The sequence below is a fragment of the Narcine bancroftii genome, chromosome 4 (genome assembly GCF_036971445.1).
Source record: "Narcine bancroftii isolate sNarBan1 chromosome 4, sNarBan1.hap1, whole genome shotgun sequence".
Classification (NCBI taxonomy): domain Eukaryota; kingdom Metazoa; phylum Chordata; class Chondrichthyes; order Torpediniformes; family Narcinidae; genus Narcine; species Narcine bancroftii.
Window position 1 is genome coordinate 249,030,571 of NC_091472.1, and position 12,885 is coordinate 249,043,455.

The 12,885-nt window shown below is 44.0% G+C and overlaps 1 protein-coding gene across 1 annotated transcript in view; it reads right to left on the reverse strand.

Moving 5' to 3' along the window:
• myo1b (myosin IB) overlaps positions 1-12,885 on the reverse strand; it is a 312,780-nt gene that overhangs the window by 284,310 nt on the left and 15,585 nt on the right. The window lies entirely within an intron of this gene.

Consider the following 12,885-nt stretch of genomic DNA (forward strand, 5'->3'; position numbering starts at 1 on the left):
ATGTCTCTCTCTCTCTCCATTCCAACCCACTGAATGTAGTTAGGCGAATTCAAACGCCGGTGCACAAATGGTTGATCTGCGACGCTGAGCTGGGACAGTAGAAATCGCCTTCGGTTTCTCAGCAGATTGCCTGCCTTTATCGAGGGTTGAGCCTGGGACACTTTAGGGTTTGTTTCATGGAAACACTCCTCCTGCAAACCATGATGTCATTGTAGTGGAGATAAATATTTTTAAATTCCATGATGTGATTGCTGTTTTGAGGTATACAGATGAAACTCATACCCGCAACTTCAGAAATTACAATAATGGTCATTTCGAAAGAACTGTTTTCCTTCCACAATTTTTAAATCCTTTTTGAAATTCTAGTCTATTTACATTGCATGATTTGTTACCTTTAAAATGTTAAAACCAGCACTACAAATGTTGAGGCCATTGTCTCTACGGAGTACGGAAATAACTTGCGCAGAGCTTTGCGGAAATTCGAACAGCACGTTGTGAGGGTCAGCATTGTCCCTGCTGCCAACAGCGGCGCGATCAAGTTTTGTACCCGTCTAAACGTTCTTTTGTCTTCCAGCACTCTTAATCTGAAATTGACCCAATGCAATGAGTTTGGTTAGCGATGTGACCTGACATCGGTTTATCAAACATTTCGCTATAGAGAACAGTACATTTCACTCAACACCGGTAGATGTGAATGTCTGATCAACATAGCGTTTTTCTTGTCCGAGGAGTTTTCAGACACCAGCCGCCGAGCTCACTTTATGTTGTAATTGTAAAAGTCGGTCAAAATCCTCACTGGCCCGGAGTTCATTTTAAACCACACAATTTTAACTGTACGAACACTTCCAGCGTTATTCAAATCTTCCACCAGTAACGCGATGCGTGTTTGTGGCTGCGACCAGCCCTGTCTGGTTTTGTGTGATTTCTGATGTAATTGAAAGTATTACAGAGACTGGGTTTCCCCCGTTGTTGGAGGAAAGGGTCTGATCAAATAAAAATTGAGAGAAGTGGACAAAAATGTTATTTTCTGAAAGTATACTTCTTTAAAGAAGTTAAAATATCTGTCCTTATCCTGGCCTCCGTCGAGATATCAACTTCAAAGGACTGCATTTTCAATAGCCTACTTTATAATAATGTATGGGACGTGGCTTTCTTTTCATCGAAACATTTCCCAACTGGGAGCGACCCAGAAGATGATGGCTGAACTCCAGGTTCCCCTGACCCCCTCGCTTATCCAAACCCTGCCTAAAAAAAATACTACCCTGTTTTAATGGACTTTGAGGAAGAGAGGGCAGGCACGAAAACTGGACTTTGGAGACAGGTGAATGTCCTTAGAAATAAAATGCTGAATTGAAGATTACATTTCCTGAGCATTAATGCAGCATTTTATTGCTTTTGAAACCTCAGACGAGAAAGTAAATGCTGGATCCACGCAGGATAGTCAACTTACAGTCATTAAACGTTACGGACAGTAGTGGGAAAACACCCTTCCCCTCCATCAGTTTAAAAAAAACAATCACGGCCTATTTAGGTTATGGTTTTAAATACCACACATTTTACAAGTAATGGAATTTAATTCACATTATTTAAATATCAAAATGAACAGATTAGTTAGATTCATGGAGACGTAAGACCGAATCTAAATTGGATCATACATTCTTTAGAATATCCCATTGAACAAGTGGCCCCATTATTTTCTCATACCGTTTTAAAACATGATACAACAAAGGATAACACCGATTCCGGGGTAAAAAGCGTCACCCACTGGATATCGCCGGAACAGCTGACGAACTGCGTCAGTCAAGGTTTTATTGATGGTCAAGAATACAATTGCAATGAGATTTCTAAGCGCGTCTTTTGAAGAAGGCAGTGAGTCTAATAGAACATGCAAACAAGCTTAAACAAATTATACACGTTCTCAAGGCAAAAGTCTTGATTTTTAAATGGGCTCTCACAACCCATTATCCAGTTCAGATGATGACTAGAGGAGTGGAATAAAGAAGGCAAAGAGCATCATTAAATTTTACAATTGTTGCCACACGTAAAAGGTCACACACCCTCCCCTCCTCCTTCAGTTTAAATTCCATATGGAATATTTTGGAGGATCAAGAACCAACCCGAAAATAAGTTGCTTTGAAAGAAAGAAAAAAATATAACTTTCACCTGTGACGGACTATTTAGAGATGGTTTTGGAGGAATTGTTAGAGCAACTTCCACACACACATTTTATAAAACAGAATATTTGCAGGACTTTTGCAGAGTGCTTTTAGCAGGAGGAAACAAAGTATCCCAGCTTGCCTGGGAGAGCATGTGATCTTGCCAGGCAGAGGAGAGAGAGGAGAGGAGGGGAGGGGAGGGGAGGTCACAGAAATTAGTTCCTGAAGGACAAGCTGGCAAATTTTGGAAGGCTGCCTGGTCAAAGGAGAAGACTAGCCGGCTGAAAGGTGACCTAAAAGGAAGAGGATCATCTGGAGAACCTTGAAGGGGACAAGTTTCATCAGCAAGACTGATTGAGAAGGACTCAGTTGCTGATGTCCTAGAAAAGGAATCTATCTCTGAAAACCAGTAAGAACTCTCCTGAGTGGTAACCATTTGCCTGTAAAGCACCAAAGCCTGGTGAACTTTGTTAATGCTAACTTCTGTGCACAGTACAATAATTGCCTGCAACCAGTGAGATTGGACTGCGATCCAAATAACTTTTCTCATCTTAAATATACATTACACACACCTGCACTTAGTATTAGAAGGGGATTAAGTAGATAGGTTAAGTAAGAAGGCTAAGTAATAAGTTAAAGTTTAATTATGTTTTCTTGTTCAAATATAATTAAAAACAACTTTTGTTTAAGTAACCCTGTGTTGTGGTGCATATCTATTGCTGCTGCTTTTTGGGGTCCTCTGGACTCTAACACACCAATCCACCTCTTGAGAGAAGAAGGGAATGCAATCTTTAATTCAGCATTTCATTGCTTTTGTAACCTTAGAAAAGGGAGAAAGTAAATGCTGGACGAACAACAATATTGAATATTGCAATTGGAGCTTGTAAGCATCAAAACATGTTCTATTGGTGACAAAAAAAGAGGCAAAGATGATTATTAGATATTTAATTTGTTCTCATCGTCACTCTAAGTATAAATTAGCTGCAGTAAGCTTAGAGTTCTTTCGTTATTTTTGTAAAATTTAATTCTCTGATAAAAGGAATAACATCAAATGTGAAAGAAATCTTCTGGATTTTGTCAGTAAACATGAATCAGACAGCTTCAGCCCAAAATGTTGATCTTTCTCTTGCTGATGCTGGTCGACACGCAGTTCCTCCAGTAGATTGTGTTTAGATCCGGAAATTATACATGGTAAATGAAAAAAAGACAACGTTGCTGCACTCTCCTTCACACAGAGTTTCATCATCTAAACATAGCTAAGAAACTGGATATGTTACAAAATACACATATTTGTGTTTGTTTCACCTTAACTACCAGACTTCCTAACTGTCTGGCACTGACCATTAACTTCCAGCTGTTCAGATTTTAATGATCACTTAGGATCTGAAAACTTTCTTTTGCATTTTCATGTTTTCCCTCTCCTCACTTTTGGATAATCTGCTTGCTTTATTTCGCTATTTAGATATTAGTGATTTAGTGCTTTCTTGTGAAATTGCTGATGAGAGACACTCAGAAAAGTTCTCCTGCTTCAAAATATACATTTCCCTGTTTTGGTTTTGGTCATCATACAGTAATTCTACTTTTAACTCTGACTTGATTCAAATCTATCTACAATATTCATCCTCAATTATAAAAAGTGTTCCAACTAATTTGATCTAAAAGCAAAAAAAACTGCAGATATAGAAACAGTAGGTCAAGCGGCATCTATAGAAAGAGAAGCTAAATTCTCAGGTTAACAGCCTTTTATCAGGAGGAAAAGCAAGAAAAGAAAAAATGTTTTTAGTAACATGAGAAGATGAATAATACTGAGGAACACACGAGAGACTGCAGATGCTGGAATATGAAACCAAACACAATCTGCTGAAGGATCTCAGCAGATGAACCAGCATCAGTGGGAGAAAAATAGTTGACATTTGGAGCTGAAACTCATCATCAAGAGTGAGGAAATTTAATACAGCAACAGTATAAAGAGGACAGGTTGGGCCGGGTGAGGCAGGGGCTCCTCACAGAATTGGCCAACATGGCAGAGGTGAAATATGACAAAGATAGAGAACCAGTGGATACCAGGCAAAGGGAAAGAGTAGCAAGAAAAAACAAAGGTGAAAGAAGATGGGTGGAGTGGGTGATTAGAAGACAAAGGCTACCGGTGCCAGAATCTGATAAAGCAGAATGCTTGCTTGTATAAAGAGAGATCGGCTGGAACCAAAAGGAGGACAAGGGGTGAAGTGGGGGTTGAGTACAGATGAATCCAGTGAGATGAGAATTGGGAGAGGGGAGATGGAACCAAAGGAAAGGGAAATGAGAAGGGGTGGGGAGTGAGGCTGAGGTGGTTTGGAATAGAGGTACTGAGAAAAGCAGAAGGGTACAAAAGAAAAGAGGGGACTCAATACCAGAAATTAGAAAATTCTGTGTTCATAGCATTAGGCAGGACATGTTATTCCTTTCACTTCTGTTTGGCTTCCCTCTGGCAGTGGAGAAACCCTAGAATAGACAGGTGGTGTGGGATGAGGAAGGTCAGTTGAAATGGCTTGCAATCAGAAGCTTAGGTTGGCCATGGTGTACAGAGTGCAGATACTCTGAGAATGGTTCCCAAGTCTGCGCTTGGACTCACTGATGTGAAGGAGGCATCGAATATAGTCGATGAGGATGCAGGAGATGTGGTGATATGTAATTACACCACTAAGTCACCAGGGGTCATCCCACTGACCTTGTATATCTTCTTCTTCTTTCTTCTTTGGCTTGGATTCGCGGACGAAGATTTATGGAGGGGGTAAAAGTCCACGTCTGCTGCAGGCTCGTTTGTGGCTGACAAGTCCGATGCGGGACAGGCAGACACGGTTGCAGCGGCTGCAGGGGAAAATTGGTTGGTTGGGGTTGGGTGTTGGGTTTTTCCTCCTTTGCCTTTTGTCAGTGAGGTGGGCTCTGCGGTCTTCTTCAAAGGAGGTTGCTGCCCGCCAAACTGTGAGGCGCCAAGATGCACGGTTTGAGGCGATATCAGCCCACTGGCGGTGGTCAATGTGGCAGGCACCAAGAGATTTCTTTAGGCAGTCCTTGTACCTTTTCTTTGGTGCACCTCTGTCACGGTGGCCAGTGGAGAGCTCACCATATAACACGATCTTGGGAAGGCGATGGTCCTCCATTCTGGAGACGTGACCTACCCAGCGCAGTTTGATCTTCAGCAGCGTGGATTCAATGCTGTCGGCCTCTGCCATCTCGAGTACTTCGATGTTAGGGATGAAGTCGATCCAATGAATGTTGAGGATGGAGCGGAGATGAAGCGTTCTAGGATCCGTAGGTGATGCCGGTAGAGGACCCATGATTCGGAGCCGAACAGGAGTGTGGGTATGACAACGGCTCTGTATACGCTTATCTTTGTGAGGTTTTTCAGTTGGTTGTTTTTCCAGACTCTTTTGTGTAGTCTTCCAAAGGCGCTATTTGCCTTGGCGAGTCTGTTGTCTATCTCATTGTCGATCCTTGCATCTGATGAAGTGGTGCAGCCGAGATAGGTAAACTGGTTTACCTATCTCGGCTGCACCTTGTATATAAAGTGGTCCAGAGCTACAATCTAGCCTTCCAGGTTCGTCTTGCAGAGAGACAAGACCTCTTAGTGTACATATTAGTTTATTAAAGTTGTCTTATACTTGCACTGCTGGTGTGGTTATTGTCAGTACAAAAAAAATTGTTATTCCCCCCACCTCCTTCCTTGGTTTGTAAGTTCATAAGTCCAAAATTTTTCGTGGGGTTAGAGAGTCCAGCAGTGTGACGTTTGTCCCAGCCCTAGGGTCCTGAGAGTACTCCTCCAATTCTTTTTTGGTGCTTTCTAAAGCTTCTGCAATTGTCTCTGCCTCATCTACCCCCACCATTCCTTTCTCCAGCAATCGATGTCTCGTCTCAGTGGACCTTATGCCCACAACAATTCTGTCCCTAATAAGGTCCTCCACATACTCCTGAGCTGATACTGCTTTAAAGTTGCAGCCTCTTGCCAGGTCTTTCAGTGAGAGTATAAGGTCTCTGGCAGACTCCCCTACTTGTTGAGACCTGGTCATGAGCCTGTACCAGGAGTAGAGTTTGCTATGCCCCTTACTGTAATGCCTCTGTAAAATGCTCATTGCCTCTTGGTAGGACCTGGCATCCTGTATAAGGGAGTAAGGGTGGTTTCCCAGCTGTGCTAACAGCAGCATTAATAGCTCTTTATCCGATGCCGCAGCACCCTCCATGTAATTCAGAAAGCATCTCTGCCAGCGGCTGAAGCGCGTGCCAGCTCCGGGATTTCTGGGATTGAGCTCCAGCCTGTCTGGTCGCAGCACATGGCTAAGCCGCAGTCTCTGGTCACTTAGGTGTAGCAAGGGTCAACCCTGGGGTACTGGGAGCTGCTCGTAGAGCCTCTGTGGGGCTTGTGTCTGCTGGAGGAGTAACCTGGGTGCTTGGGGCTGTTGGCTGAGTCTCTTGCTTTGGGATGTTTGCAAGGGGCTTATGGGGAATCCCAACAGTAGCGTGAGGTCTCCGTGGTACTGGGGAAACTGCTGCAGTGGGGTGGGGGGGGTGATGGTAGCGGTGTCTGCTTTCCCTGGCTCTGGAGTGTTCGGGAATTCTGCACATACATGGCGATTGGGAGCACAACTTGTGGAGATCCTTCCACCCGCGCTGGTAGTGGCCCCTTTCTGATCAGACTGGGGTTTTGGGTCAGCGGCACCTGTACCGGCGAACCCACGGACAGACAGGGCTCTTGGCCATTTCTTACCTGCCCTATCGTACTTCTGTGGTCTTCCCCGCATTCCACCACAATTCCAGTACAGCGGTCCCTCGCCGTCTCTGTCCTCGGATGCACATGTGTGCTGGTCGTCCCTAGATTCCATTCCTCAGGAAGAGTCTCCAGGTAGTCAGGAATGTGCGTTGGAGCAGAAGCAGCTATCATATTAGTTTATTAAATTGTACTGACAATAACCACAACAGCAGTGCGAGTATAAGACAGCTTTAATAAACTAATATGTACACTAAGAGGTCTTGTCTCTCTGCAAGATGAACCTGGAAGGCTAGACTGTAGCTCTGGACTGCTTTATATACAAGGTCACTGGGATGACCCCTGGTGACCTAGTGATGTAATTACATATCACCTCAAACCGTGCATCTTGGCGCCTCACAGTTTGGCGGGCAGCAACCTCCTTTGAAGAAGACCGCAGAGCCCACCTCACTGACAAAAGGCAAAGGAGGAAAAACCCAACACCCAACTCCAACCAACCAATTTTCCCCTGCAACCGTGTCTGCCTGTCCCGCATCGGACTTGTCAGCCACAAACGAGCCTGCAGCTGACGTGGACTTTTTACCCCCCCCATAAATCTTCGTCCGCGAAGCCAAGCCAAAGAAAGGAGGTGCACATGAACCTTTGCATCCAGTGGAAGAGCTCTTTGGGACCTTGGATAGTGGTGAGGGATGAAGTGTAAGAGCAAGTGTTACACTTTCTGCAGTTGCACACAAAAGTGCCAGAGGTAATAGAGAGGTGGGGGAAGGGAAGAGCGAACAAAGGAATAACAGAGAGAGCAATTAATGTGAAAGTTCAAAAGTGGTGGGGAGGGGTAGATGGGTCTGTTGGATGGGGTTTAGTTATAGATGGTGAAAATGACAGGATGATGTGATAAATTCATTAGCTGGTGGAGTGTGAAAGGTGAAGATAAGAGAAACCTTGATCTATTTAGGGGTGGGGATGGTAAGAGCTGACTATAGTGAGATGCCTGGCTTTTTGTTGGCCACATGTCTGTTCTGAATCCACTCCAGCACCACCCCAACTCTTTCTTTGTTACATTGATAACTACATCAGGCTGCTTTCTACACCTCCACAGAATTTGTTAATTTTATCAACTTTGCTACTAACCTCATTTTTTAAAATCCCATCTGGATTTTTATTTTTAAATCCCTTGGCACTGTATCAGGAATATCTATAATTTGTGCTTCCCATGGCCTGTGTTTCTGCCCTGAACAGGCCTACCTCCGTTTTTTCCTATCATGTAACAGCTGGGAATGACATTGGTTTGTGGTTGTGAGAAAACTATTTCAAGGAGTAGAATGCCAATTTTGGATTTCGGGCCAGAGTTCATGTTAAGAGCTTTCCAATTTATAAAAAAATATATATTTTTAGATTATTCTTGTGTCAAATTCCAGATTAAATATTTATGGAAAATACAGATAGTTTTCACAAAGCATCAGAAGCTGTATTACTGATGCATGTGTATATACTTTAATATTACCCGTTGTACAATTCTGTTACAACGCCAGCGATCTGGACTGGGGTTCGAATCCCACGCCGTCTGTTATAAGTTTCTATGTTCTCCCCGTGACTACGTGGGATTTCACCAGAGGCTCCGGTTTATTCCCACCTTTCAAGATTGGCTGTTGGTCAATTGGGCAGTATGGGCTTGTAGGCTTAAAGGGGCTGTTACTGTGCTGCATGTTTAAATGTACATTTTAGTTTAGTGCTCACTTGGAGAAATAAAATGTTAAGTCAATATGATGTAAGCAGTTCCATTTTTAGCAAAGTTCAAGAATAAGGAGACCTGGTAGGGGGTTAAATATTTGATGGTGATAGGTAGGTTAAACAAACTGATGAATTTGATTCAGATTGGGTTCTTCAAAAAGAGCATTGAGCACAGAAAGAGAAAAATGATGCTGAGTTGTTAGAAATCTTTGGTTTGCTCTGATGAAAGAAACTGGGTGCATACCTGGACTCCACACTTTGGGGATGATGTAAAGGCTTTGAGAAATGACAAGTTTATCACTGTAAATTATGTAAAGAAATAGGTATTGAAAATTGTGATGTACTTTAAAAATTTGGATCTATTACAAATTATTGTGGTCACCTGCCCAAATGACTATCAACCAGTAGCACTCACATCAGCAGTGATAAAATGTTTTGAAAGGTTGGTGCCGAAGCATATCAACTCCAATCTTAGTGGTGACATGGATCTGTTCTAATTCACCTATCATAGCAACAGGTCCACAGCGGATGGCATCTCACTGGCTCTCGCAAAGCCCTGGAATACAAGGACAGCAAAGATGCATACATCAGGATGGTCTTTATCAACTACAAATAGTCGTTTAACACCATCATCCCCTCAAAATTTATCAGCACACTCCAAGTCCTGGGACTCAACACCCCACTATATAATTGGATCCTGGATTTCCTCACCTCCAGACCACAATGAGTGTGGATTGGCAAGAACAGCTCCTCCACAATCTCCACCAGTACCAGAGCACCAAAGGAATGGGTTCTTAGCCCTCTGCTCTACTCACTTTACACCTACAACTGTGGGGCTCGGTACGACAACAACAATCTACAAATTTGCTGACAATACCACAGTAGTGCATTGTATAAAAAGGTGCAACGAGTCAGCATACAGAAGCGAGATTGAAAACTTGGCTGAATGGTCCACCAACAACAACTCAATATCACCAAAACAAAGGAACTGATTGTTGACTTCAGGAAGGGAAACCCAGAGGTGTACAATCCCATGACCATTGGGAGTTCAGAGGTGGAGAGGGCAAGCTCATTCAAGTTCTTTGGAGTCACTATCTCAGATGATCATATCCAACACCCAAATGTTATTCCTTTGTTCGCTCTTCCCTTCCCCCACCTCTCTATTACCTCTGGCATTTTTGTGTGCAACCGCAGAAAGTGTAACATAAAGAAAGCACATCAGTGACTACTACCTCAGGAGTTTGCAAAGGTTTGGTATGACATCAGAAGCCCTGGCAAATTTCTACAGATGTGTGGTGGAAAATGTGCTGACCAGCTGCATCATGGTCTGGTATAGGGACACCAATACCCCTGAGCATAAATCCCTGCAAAAGGACGTGGACACAGCCCAAGATATCCCAGGCAAAACCCTCCCCACTATCAAGAACATCTATGGGGAACACTGCCATCCGAGAGCAGCAGCAATCATCAAGGATCCACTCCACACCACCCAGCATACACTCTGCTCTCACTGTCACAAGACTTGTACCACCTAATTCAGGAACAGCTGGTACCCTCCATTATCACACTTCTCAATGACAAACTCAATTAGGGACTTATTTAAGTATGTCTATTTCTTCACTTTATTGATTTGTTTTTCTTTCTCTGTAATGCACAGTTTTGTTATATTTCTTTATTTATTGATAGGTGTATGTTGTCAGTTTTTCTTTGCACTGCCAATAAGTGGTAATTCTCAAGATTCAATTTATTGTCATATAATAAAAAAATTGTCATATTACACAAAATTGCTTTTGTCTGCTGTAGCAGACAGATTCTCTCTCAGCAGAAATTGCCTGAAGAGCCTCTTACCATCAGAGAAAGAGAAGCAAAAGAGAGTTTCCCCAGTGTCACTGAGTGTCCATGGATTTGCCGCCAGTGCTCCCACAATCCCCACAGCCAGAGTCCAGTCCAAACCATCAGCAACCCGAGCTCCAGATTCAAACATCCAATACCATTAGGAACCCTTCAACTCCCTCAGCCCTCTCTCTCATCCTGGTTCCGATGCCTGATTCCCCTTCAGCCAGTTTCAAACCAATGTTCAGCTTTTAACAGTCCAGTGCAAGTCCCTTGACTGCAGTATCCAGCATCTCACAGCTTCCGTGGGTTCCTCGCCTCAAGTCAACAGCAGCCCACTGCCTGTGTGGGTCCTTCAGCCGTAGAACCCCTCACTGGTCTGCTGCCATGGTCACCATCCCGTGGGTCATCTCCTCTGCTTCTCCTCCTTCTCAGACAGAGGGGGTGGGGGGTATACCCATTTTCTGTTGCCCTGCACCAGACCTCTGCTTCCCTGGAGTCTGCAACCACTTGTGGCTGCTACCGATCATAGATGCTGCCATCTTGCTACCATCTGCTCCTTTAACAGACTGTTCAAAGCCTGTGTGGAGCTGATGGCAGTCGAACTGGGTGGTTGGACCCCATGGGAGCTCTGTGTCTCCACTCCCCGCTCTCTGTGGATCTGTACTAATGGCAGTACTGCCGTTACAGCAGCTCTGGCAGCACGGCAATTTTTGACCGCCTTGCTGCAGGAAAAAGAATGCATGTACTCTGACAATAAATCTGAAACCTATTCCTCTGGCAGGGATCAGAAATCAGAAGTTATCAATTTTGAATAATGAACAGAAAATGTAAAGAGGAAATAAGGCAAAATTTATTTCTGGGACTTTGCCCAAAAAACGTGGAATTGATTTTGCACAAATTTTTCAAAGACAATTGCAAAGGTAATTGAATTTTTTTTTAAAAATAAGGTTTATGGGAAGAAGCTAGAGCCAAGTCAAGGGGTAGCCAGGATTACTCACATGGGCCCTTACTATGCCTATCTTTTTGTTGGCTGAGGAGCAATCCATGCTACAAACCTACACAGACAAGGCCCCTCAACTTTTTGACAACTACTTTGATACTGCCTCATGCACCCATTGATTTTACCACTTTGTTGACAACTTCTACCCTGATCTCAAATTCACTTGGTCCATCCCTTGTCTCGGTCTCAGTCTTCATATCATGAGTCAAATTCACCAACTCTCACAGCTACCTTGACTACACCTCTTCACACCCTATAAGAATTCCATTCCAAATTCCTCTATCTCCATCATATCTGCCCCAGGATGAGGTATTTCATGCCAGATCATCAGAGATGTCCTTCTTCTTGAATGTGGTTTCCCCTCCATCAACATGGCCCTTACTCATGTACAGACTCGGCATCTGAACAAGTCTAATCAGGGGGCATTAGGGAAGGAGGCGCACAATCTGACATTCGAAAAATTGCTCAGGGTGGGGGGGGGGGTGGTGTTTACCTACCTACCATGATTCCTCTGTGCAGCTCTGCTGTCACACTTGCCCTCTCTTTGATGTAAGAGAAAAACACGTGTGCTTATAGCACGTTAGTGATGCAGGTGTGTGGGGGGGGCACAATGACACATTTGCCTTCAAATTCCCCCATGTTGCCAAGCCTTTCGCATATCCTCTTTTAATCCCACTTCTGCCTTGGCTCCGTCTACCCCCACACAGGATTCCCCTTGTCCACACCAGCACCCCACCAGCCTCCTCATCAAACATATCTTCCACCATCTACTATATGATCCCACCACCAAACATCTTCCCTTCTCCTCCCCTCTCTGCCTTCCACAGGGACTATTCCTTCTATGACTTCCTCATCCACTGCTTCCTTTCCACCAATTGCCCCTTTGCCATCTACCCCTGTGACCTCAGGAGGTGCTCCACTTGTGACTACACCTCCTCCCTCAGCCCCATTCAGGGCCCAAAACAATCCTTCCAAGTGAAGCAACATTTCTCTTGTGAATCTGAAGTCATCTACTATATACAGTACTCCCATTGTGGTCTCCTCTACATTGGAGAGATAGGACACAGACTGGGAGGCGGTTCAATCCATCATAATGGAGGGAGATCTCCTGGTGTCCGCCCATTTCAATTGCCCACTCCATTGCCTTGTCCATGGTCTCATGCACTGCCTGACAAGCAAGTAAAGTTTATTGTCATCTGATTGTGCAAGTACCTGAACAACCCAACAAAAGTGTTCTCTGGTCCTCAGTGCAAAAACATGTAGACATAAGACACATACCAACAAATAATGCATATGCAGGACAAGTACTATAGCTACAAAAAGTTGTTTTGTACAAATGAGAGTCTCGAATAATTAGAGTGAGCAGTTCCTTTGCTTGTTGAGCATTCTCACTGCCCGTTGGAAGAAGCTGTTCCTCAGCTGGC